The sequence below is a fragment of the Delphinapterus leucas genome, chromosome 8 (genome assembly GCF_059928025.1).
Source record: "Delphinapterus leucas isolate spDelLeu-1000000601 "Yukka" chromosome 8, BTC_Dleu_Yukka2, whole genome shotgun sequence".
NCBI classification, from domain to species: Eukaryota; Metazoa; Chordata; class Mammalia; order Artiodactyla; family Monodontidae; genus Delphinapterus; species Delphinapterus leucas.
The window spans coordinates 58109969-58119339 of NC_143136.1; the positions used below are offsets into that span (position 1 = coordinate 58109969).

Consider the following 9371-nt stretch of genomic DNA (forward strand, 5'->3'; position numbering starts at 1 on the left):
GGATAAACTGGATCCCAAGAATTTTTTAATTCTTGAAGAGAGACTGCAAAGGAATTGGATTTAGGTTGTCACACAACCCAAATTCAATTCAGCTTTTGATGTTCCAAACATACTCTTATATTAGATAAAACAGTCCAGAATTTGAGAGATGTGTTCATAATTATCGGGTAATTATTCATTTGAGCCTATGAAGCCTCTGTGAGGAGATTGGGTTTTCCCTTGATCGGATGGATACTTTCACCATCAGTCATTCTGGGAACAGCTCAGCCCACGCAGAGACAAGGCTTTGGGTTGGAGAGAGGAGGCCGTGATCTGGGGTGTGGAGATGCCTGGTGTGAGCTACTCCTTGCTCAGGTGGTCTGAGAGTGAAGCAGGTTAGGGACCCTGGGAAGATCTGGCCTATTTAGAAGTTGTTGTTGTTCCTTTGTGCTTTTTTATTTCTGTATGGTACTTTTTCCATGATCCCTGTGGGCCTTCAGGACGTCTGGAGTCTTTTTAAATGTTCCCCCTGACCTCAGCTTTCACTGTGGGTGATTGAGGCAAAGCTGGTGCAGGGAGATCAGCAGCCTGAGAGCACAGTCCAGCACAGCAGGCTGGTGGCCAGTGACCATCAGAGTGTCTGTTCGGCCTCTCGGCTCCTACACCACCTCAGCACTCTTTGGGCTCCTTAACCAGATGTGGTTGCCACTGGCAGCTGGCTGGGCCTGTGTACGCTGGGTCTGCAGTTGCCTGCCATCACCCTGGCCAACGAGGCTCCAGGCCCAGGACCTCATTACTAGCCCACCTCCTACTCCAAGAGGAAGAGCCCCCAGGCTAAGAGCCCACAGTCCTGGGCTGGGGCTCCTCCTATAGCCAGATTTTGTTCTTTGCTTGTTTTGCAGGGAGGTGGGGGAGGGTAATCTTTAATCATTGATTTGGAGGAGCTCTTTAAACTGTGTAAAAGTGGCTATTGGGTTCACAGGAGGGAAAGCCCCAAGACTACCAAGCTGTGGTCATCAAGCAGAGTCCTAGGTTAAACACTTGGTTCCCAAGGTTCTTTGGTTTGTTTCTTGCCAACTGATCCCAAATTGCCCCCTGCTCCAATGTCTGCTATGGGATCTTAGGGGGATAATGGTCAGTGGGGTTAGGTAAGGAGTTGGCCTAAATGTGGAGCCCACTGGGTGATTTCAGGACTTTGTTGAGCCTGTTTGTTTTCCCACGGGCACAAGATGAGATGATTTTGAGCTATGATGGGTGCTCCAATCAGAGAAACACTGGGAGCAGGTGAGGTGGATGACGTGAGATGAGAGTTAATGGGGGCTCATTTGGGAGCAGGACAGGTGTTGGGAGGCAGTACAGATGGCTGAAATCTGGGTGGCATGCCATGGGGTCCCTGCTGTGTCACCCTCACTCTTCAGCAAAGTCAAAGAGCATCACGCAATACTGAATGTTTTCGGAGTTCTTAGGGCAATGCAGAGGGCTGGAGCTTCACGTCTGGGTCTGATCCACACCTGAACCAAGGAGAGCTGGACTCACGAGCACAGAAAGCAGCAGGAGAACATAGTGGAAGTAGTGGGGAGGCTTTCAAGTACACACAGATTCCCGAATTTGGGTTCGGTCCAAGTTTCATCAAGATTTCTGGAGAAACACAGAGGCCTCAAGCAATGAAGAGTCTAAGGATATTTCTTGTAGTGGCCTCCAAATTAGCAGAGGTCCTGGATCACAGAGACCCAGCAGGAAAAAGACGGCACACTTAAATTACGTAATGTGAGGAGCATTTAATAAAGGAATTATATACAAAGAGCAGGGTGTGGAGGTTCTGCAAGTTCAGTGACTGGGGCTAGTCACTGCGAGGGCAAAGACAGTGGGTAGTTACTGAAACCCAGAGAAAGAGACAGCTGTGTGGTGAGGGCTGCCTGACAGATCCTGGGAAATTCAGTTGAGAGCTGCAGCCAGCCCCCAGTGACCCCACAGGAAGGGACCTGGATGAACAAATATCCCAACCTCTTTTTCCACCTCCCTCCAACCTCCTGTCCACTGGCCAGACTCAAACGGAAGCCAGAGGACAAAGGAAACTGTCCATCCAATCTACACAAGTCAACCCCCCGGGGCACAAAACAAGATGGAGACGGGTGGACATTGGGCTTGGGCTGGGGGAGGGAGAGCCAACAGCAGATGTCCTGCACAACTCCTGTATGTTATTTAGTTTTCTAACAGAAATAGCAATGAACCTGAAAGAATGCACTTGTACTTAATCTCTGCTATTTATCAAGCATTCTGTACCAAAAACTTCACAACATTAAAAAAAAAAAATGTTCTGTTCGCCATAACAACCCTGGGGGTAGGGGTGGGGGGAAGATACTGGTATTACAGGTGAGAAAGCCAAGGTTCAGAGAGGTCAAGAGGTGTGCCCAAGGTCACAGAGGTGATAAGTAGCAGGATTAGTGTTCAAACCCAAGATGCATAGAGAGCGAAAGGAAGGCTTTGGGTTGATACATAAAATCCTATCTTACCGCTTCTAATGAGAAAGAAAAAATGTATTTATTTTACTTAAATAGTTGTTCTACTAGCTTGGAGTATCATAAGAGATTGATAATTTCGGTTGTTAACAGAGTGTTTTTAGTAATGAATTTGCAGAAGACCTGGTATGTCTAGCATAGGAGTGATAGGCACTATTAAATGGGACTAAAAAAGGCTAGTAAGCACCTTTAGTTTAAAGGGGAATTTGATTATTTTTTAAATATGAAATTTTAATTTTTTAAAAAAAGGGTGCAAGAATTGCAAATACAAAGTGACTTCTCAGTCAGGCAAACATTCATACTTCTCTCTCGCATAAGACCTGCTTCCTGCATCACTACCTTCCCCGGGTGCTTCTGAGGGGAAGAAAAGAAAGACCTACTCATCTCCATTTCCTTTCAGGACAAGCAGGACATTGTGTAACAATCGAGAAAAGCGAAGTTTTCATTTTACCATAGCTGGTCTAGAGAATTGGAATAAGTTGGAAAGCAAATATTAGGACTGAACTGCAGCTGGTAGCATGTTTACCTTACAGTACATTTCCTTCTGAAAAGGTGAATCAAAAGAATTTTACTTTTGCATGAATTGAACAAAACACCACCTAGGGGCAGTCAAAAATATTTTAAAAGTGAAGAGAACATAAGTTCCTTGTAGAAAATTTGGAATCAATTCACTATCAGCTTATTTTACCAGGTAACTTTAGTTAAATATTAAAAAAGGGCTTACATAATTCGGGTTTTGGGGGGCTATAACTGTAAAATGTCGGGCAGATAAATTCCTGTTGCACCAAATATCCCTGAATACTCCTTTCTTAATGCATGTGTTCCGGTGCAGTATACACAGCCAATGGGACACAGTCTCTGCTTGGAAGCCCAGAAAAATACCCTCCCCACATTTCAAACTTTTCATTTTCAAAACTAGCAGGCGATGATAATTTGCTTCACTGGAGGTACCAATGAGCCCTGCAGTGTCCCTTCTCTGTGTAGCCCCAAGAGTCACCTCCACTCTTCTCAAAACTTTTATCCATGTGCCCACCTCTCTGAAAGAGATCCTCTGCCTGCGACTTCACAGAGAAAAGGGGAGTTGTCACATGGGAACTCACTCAACTTCCTGCCACTGAAGCTACACACTTCCCTCCTGCCGTGTCCAGGTCCCTCCCTGCTGACTCATTCCCAGCTTCGTTAAAATGGGCTGTCTCTCCCATCCTATAAGCAGACAAACCTCAAACTTATTCAGTGACTGCCTCTACCTTTAGTCCTATTTTCCTTCTTTACAGGTTATCTGCCTTTGCTCTCCCCAATTCTTTATCTGCCATTTGTTCCTTAACCAAATGGAATCTGGGCACTTAAGGCTTCTCTGCAGCATTGACCTCCAGTGGTTATTCCTTCCTCACTGAAGTGATTTTTGTCTCTTGGCTTCTATGGCACTCTCCTGGTTTCCCCTCCACCCTCACCTCCCACTTTCCTCTTCATCTGCTTGCCCTTCAAACGTTGGTGTGCCCTGGAGATGGCCTTCAGCTCTGGGTGTTTAACCTACTCCCTTGGCTTAATTTTCTGGTGGACTGAAGGAGCCTGCCACCCAAACACCTACCTCATTGTTGTTCAAAGTATTTAGTACATTCTTTTAATTGTTCATTTATACTCTGCCTTGTTGCAAAATGGAATTGAAATGTAACTATGTGACTATAAAAGCAAGAACTATGTGCTATGTATTATGCCCAACAACTTTAAATGATTTATCTCATCTAATTCTCACAGCAAACTCATGAATCAGGTTCTCCTTCTTTCATCTATTTTGCAAATTAAAACACCAAGGCTCTGAGCAGATAAATAATTCTTCCAAGGTCATACAGTTAGAAAGTAATAGAACTCGGATTCTACAATGGGGTAACATTTTAATATTAAATTATACAATTTTTATTTCTTTACCCTACTCCTCTCACCCCAACCATTAAGCAGTCATTGTTTTCTAGGTGCATGACCTATGGAAACAGTCTAGAACAAAGAAGTTATAGCTCAGTTTTGCCTATCAAAACAGACATTTCTAAAGCCTGTGGTAGGAAAAAAAAAAAGTAATGAGAGGCCTGGCTTTCTACTGTAAGAACTAAGCATTTGAATGAGACAAGGATTCTTGCTATACCTCCAAACACTGAGAATTAAGCTTGGAAATTTACAGAATGTACCAAGAACCACCGAGAAGAGAAACTGCAGAATGTGACATACAGGTCAGGCTTCCTGAGTTGGGGAGGAACTTGGGAAGATTTGGGGGGATGAGTACTTAAGACATGTGAGAGCCTGTTCCTTGAACCCCACTTTGGGGCCAACATTCTGATATAAGGGAGTGATGATCCAGGAGACAGGTGTGGGGAAATTCAAAGCAGATGGGCTTGTTTCCTGCTTTTTAGTACATGGCAAAGAAAGTCTGCAATTCTCCCAGAGATGTCCTGTGTTGGAATGGTGCCAGAACAACATGACCCCAGGAGCTGGATTAGCGGTGGATGTGAGAGCTGTTTAGATGGATGTGTCCCAGGATAGCTTCACAGAGGCCTGGACCCTCCAGAATGGGACAGGGAATGCAGCTAAGAGATCCTGGACTCCAAAGGAGGGGCACAGAAGTGCTGAGAGACTTGGGAGCCTGGAAGAGATATAGGGTCAGGACAATGGGGCCTCAAAAAAGCTGGAGGCAAGACTCACCGACATCAGCAGCGAAGCCTGTGTACAGCGATCAAAATCCAGGTGGCTCTAGCCCACTAGAGAGGCTAGACTTCAAGGGATACCAGCAAAGACACAATGACAGCTTGGGGTCTGGGCCACCCTTCCTCATTGCTATTATGTAATTTGAGGTTCCCTCTGAGCCAAAATGTCACTTGGGAAAAACAGAATGGAAGCAGGCACATCCCCTGAAAGATGGAATACTCACACCAAAGAAACCTAGTAAACTTAGCGGAGACTGGGGCTTAGGAGAGAGGAATTTAGGAAAGAGTGAGGTGAGAGTCTAGGCACAGAACTGCCAAGTCATGGAAAAGTTCCCCATGTCACATGTCCCCTGGAGTTGTCTCTGTTTTTCTGCTTTGTCCCTTGGAGCGACTGGTCACAGCAAGCCTGGTGGCCAACCGGCCTGGACGTAGTTGGAATGGGACTCTCATCACTGCTGCTCATATTATTTTTGCTTTTTTCCTCATTTTATTCGTTTGGCAGATTGGGGGTCAAAAATACTTTGGGGAGTAGTAAGAAATAATGTTTAAAAGCTAATTAATTTGAAACCACGGTTGTGAGAGTTTGTCTTTGCTGAATATTTCTGGATATAATCAAACAACTCAGGATAAAGTAGAAGGGACAGGCTCCTTCCCTCAGTGCCCATTGAGTTCTTCCCTAAAACACGAAGTTTCTCTTCTAGTTATGTTCTGGGGTACCCTCACCAAATTTTTCATTAATGTGTGTAATCTGTGTGTGTGTGCATTCCTCAAGACGCAGTGGAACCTGAGTAATGGAGAACACAGAAACCAGCATACTGAGCACGTCATAAGGAGCAGACCCCTCAGGTGGTGCAGCAGACACCAAGGTTTTCTACCCACTCGCATTCCAACCCTCTTCTTGGTCCCTTCGGTCCTGACTTTGTTCAGGAATCACGCATACGTGTGCTTCAGGGAACTCTGGTCCCTAGCTAAATCAATCCCTATAATCCCAGGCCTCTTGCCAGTGATTAGCTTAGTGATGGACTAAATTCCTTCCAATAATACAGAAAGCAATGGCTGTTGAGTAGGTCCTGGGAGAGTTTGGGAAGGGCATCTATTCATTTGCCAGGGCTGGTGTAACAAATTACCACAGACTGGGTGGCTTAAGTAACAAAATATATTGTCTCACAGTTCTGGAGGCTGGAAGTCTGAAATCAAGATGTCGGCAGGTCTGGTTCCTTCCTAGGGCTGTGAGGGACAATCTGTTCCAGGCTTCTCTCCTTGGCTTGTAGATGGCCGTCTTCATGTTCACATGGCTTTCTCCCTGTGTCTTCACATTGTTTTCCCTCTGTGTGTTTCTCTGTGTCCAGATGTTCCCTTTTTATAAGAGAAGACATAGAGATAACAGAGAGGGAGGCCATGGGAAGCCGAGCCAGAGTGGAGTGTTGCAGCTACAAGTCAAAGAATGCCAAAGACTGCAGTAACCCCAGAAGGCAGGAGAAAGGCACGGAACAGATTCCCCCCTCAGAGCCTCCAGAAGGAAGCAACTCTGCTCATACCTTGTTTCAGTTCTGGCCACCAGAACAGCGACAGAAGACATTTCTGTGTTTTAAACCACCCAGTCTGTAGTAATTTGTTAGGCCAGCCCTATCGCACAACCTGTGTGGCCAAAAGTGCTGCATTCACACAAACAGAAGCTCCTCTGAATTGGCTGAAAACTGTCATACCTGGGATAAAATCGCCAAAAAGTAAGCTGAACGCTGACTCTTAGCAGACATGCAGGAGTCACCAGGAAAGCCAGCTCCTGCACAACCAGGCTCAGCCACCCACAGCAGGATCGACGTGCTGGGTGCAGAGCCTGCTGTAGTAGTGAGGACTGCTGTCCCTGGGACCTGGGGAAAGGAGCCCAAGTCTCACAGAAGGGGAAAGTGGACAGAAAGCACTAAAGTGGCCAGAGGAGACCAAGAACAGAAACTAGCCCTGGCTAGTTAGCTGACAACATCACACTTTAGAACAATGGGGCTAGGAAGCTGCCACTGGTTCTGCTACCCCTGGACACTTAACACTGCACTGTTGTCCCAGTAAATAATTTCTCAGTGGTCCCTTCATCTTTGAATTATTGCACAAGAGTTAAAGCCGCAGGTGGCAGCATCTGACTGGCTGAGCCCAGGTCCCCAGATGCCCATGCTAACTCCTGAGGGATGGAGAGAGAGAGAGGTTACCTGTCGGCTCCCGGTTCTGTCGTGGGAGGGAGGCCTTTTCCCACCCAGCCTTATGCAGTGGAAGACTCACCCAACATAGAAATAAAGTTTGGATGCTGAGTGGGCAAAGGAACTAACAAGCAGCCCCCACAGTGAAACTATGCAATGGAAGCATCAGAAAAAAAACCGAGTAGGAGCTGGAACCAGAAATGCGGAGGTCTGCTTCTCAGCTGAAATGGTCTGGGAAATGAAGGGAAACTTCATTGATTTAGATAGGAATGACTGTAAATTTGTTTCCATTTCACTGGGCAAGGGCGGACTGAACAATACCTTGTAGGGAGCACTTGAATGAAAAACTTCAGGTTTGGCAACGCTCCCAAGGCCCCGGACAGCAGACGCAGCTCTCAGAACTCGCGCGGCCGGGGAAGGGGCAGGCGGCTGTGCGCATGCGTACCGCGGGGCGTGGACTCGGGGTCCCCCTGCTGGCGCGGATTTTCTCCAACTTCCCTTTCGCTGAGCCTTCAGTGCACAGGGCTCACAGTGCCCAGCAGCCTGGGGATTAGCAAAAGTGGGCCCAGCCGCAAAGTCTAGCGTGGGTTCCCCAAATAAGAGTGGAGAAGGGGTGGTTAATCAAGAACGCAGTTCTTGGTGGGTCGGGATGGGGACTGGAAGCTGGGTGTTTTTTCATTTCAGGATGCACAAGACACCTCAGGGCTGAAGCAGAGAATTTCTGTGGTCCTGAGACTGGGTGCAGAGCTGACACTGTAGCTCTCAGGAGTCTGCCCCTTACCCCGATGACCAGGACAGGGGACAGATGCCTGCTAGACGCTGTGGCCCTGCAGGGCCCTTCCTGGCCCATCTTCTTCCTCCCGCTTTCTCACGCTCCTCCAGCATCTGTCAGCAGAAGAGAGGCTGTTCTCAGCAGGTCTGTTCTTGCCACTTGTGTGACTCATGGCTTTTTGGCCATGTCTTCTCTCTTGCCCAAGACTTGTATATACATGTAGCCCGGATCAGCTGAGTTTTATCACTGCTTCCTAGATTTCCCCTGCTTCCCTTCTCCAGCTTGAAAGACCAGAACTTCCTCCCACCTGCTGCCAGGTGTCACGTTAGGGCTTCCTGTGTCTGTGCCACACATCTCGGAGACATACACAGGATGATATGGAACAAGTTTAGATTGTTGCCTGGGGACTAATTCACTGCTAAGCAATGTCAATAAGTCCCTTTGGGGTTGCTGTGAAGAGGCCTCCTTGGCTGTGGGTACCATCTAGGGATCACTGGTTAGAGAACAGTGCTTCTGTGGCCACGGTCCCTGGGTCTGACACCCTCATTTATGGGGACAAGCCCAGCCCCAACCAGCCTTCTTAGAAATACAGTTTGGCTATGAGTTAAAAAAAAAAATCTAGGCCTAATTAAATCCACAAATCTTAAGTGTACAGGAGAGTTTTTATGAATTTATGTCCCTGTGTAACTGCCACCCAGATCCAGATACACATGTGATTGGACTTGAGAGGGTGAGTCAGAGCCAATTCCCCACTGGGGGATGGGGCCGCCTAAGGCAGTGGTTCTTAAACTTTAACATGCATCAGAATCACCTGGAGGACTTGTTATAACACGAATTGCTGGGCCCCACCCCAGAGTTTCTGATTCAGCAGGTGTGAGGTGGGCCGAGAATCTGCATCTCTAACAAGTTCCCAGAAGCTGCTGATGCCGTTCTTCAAGGCCACACTTAGAGAACACCACCCCAAGCCAGGATCAAGGATTGCCAGTAAGTGTTAGTTAACCGTACAAAGAAGGAAAGTCCATTAGCAGAATAACTTTGATTAAAATGAATCAGCCAGGTGCTTAGCAGGTGGTCTTTAAATTCTGGCATTCAGTTTGTCTGGCCCAGAACACTTTGATCCAATCTTTGTTTCCAGCAAAGGGGTCACCAAAGTTATAAGCATAGATTGCATCAGCACATTACCTCTTGAGACTACTTACCAGGGAATTAATCAGTCCAA

At 46.9% G+C, this 9371-nt stretch overlaps 1 long non-coding RNA gene across 1 annotated transcript in view; it reads right to left on the reverse strand.

The window, feature by feature from the left end:
- LOC149748565 (uncharacterized) overlaps positions 1–7840 on the reverse strand; it is a 63892-nt gene extending 56052 nt beyond the window's left edge. The window contains exons 1-2 of the long non-coding RNA XR_016394121.1: positions 7702–7840; positions 6360–6547 (exon numbers count right to left, since the gene is read on the reverse strand). This is a non-coding gene — a long non-coding RNA (uncharacterized LOC149748565). The remainder of the gene's footprint in view (positions 1–6359; positions 6548–7701) is intronic.
- Between the last annotated feature and the right edge of the window lie 1531 nt (positions 7841–9371).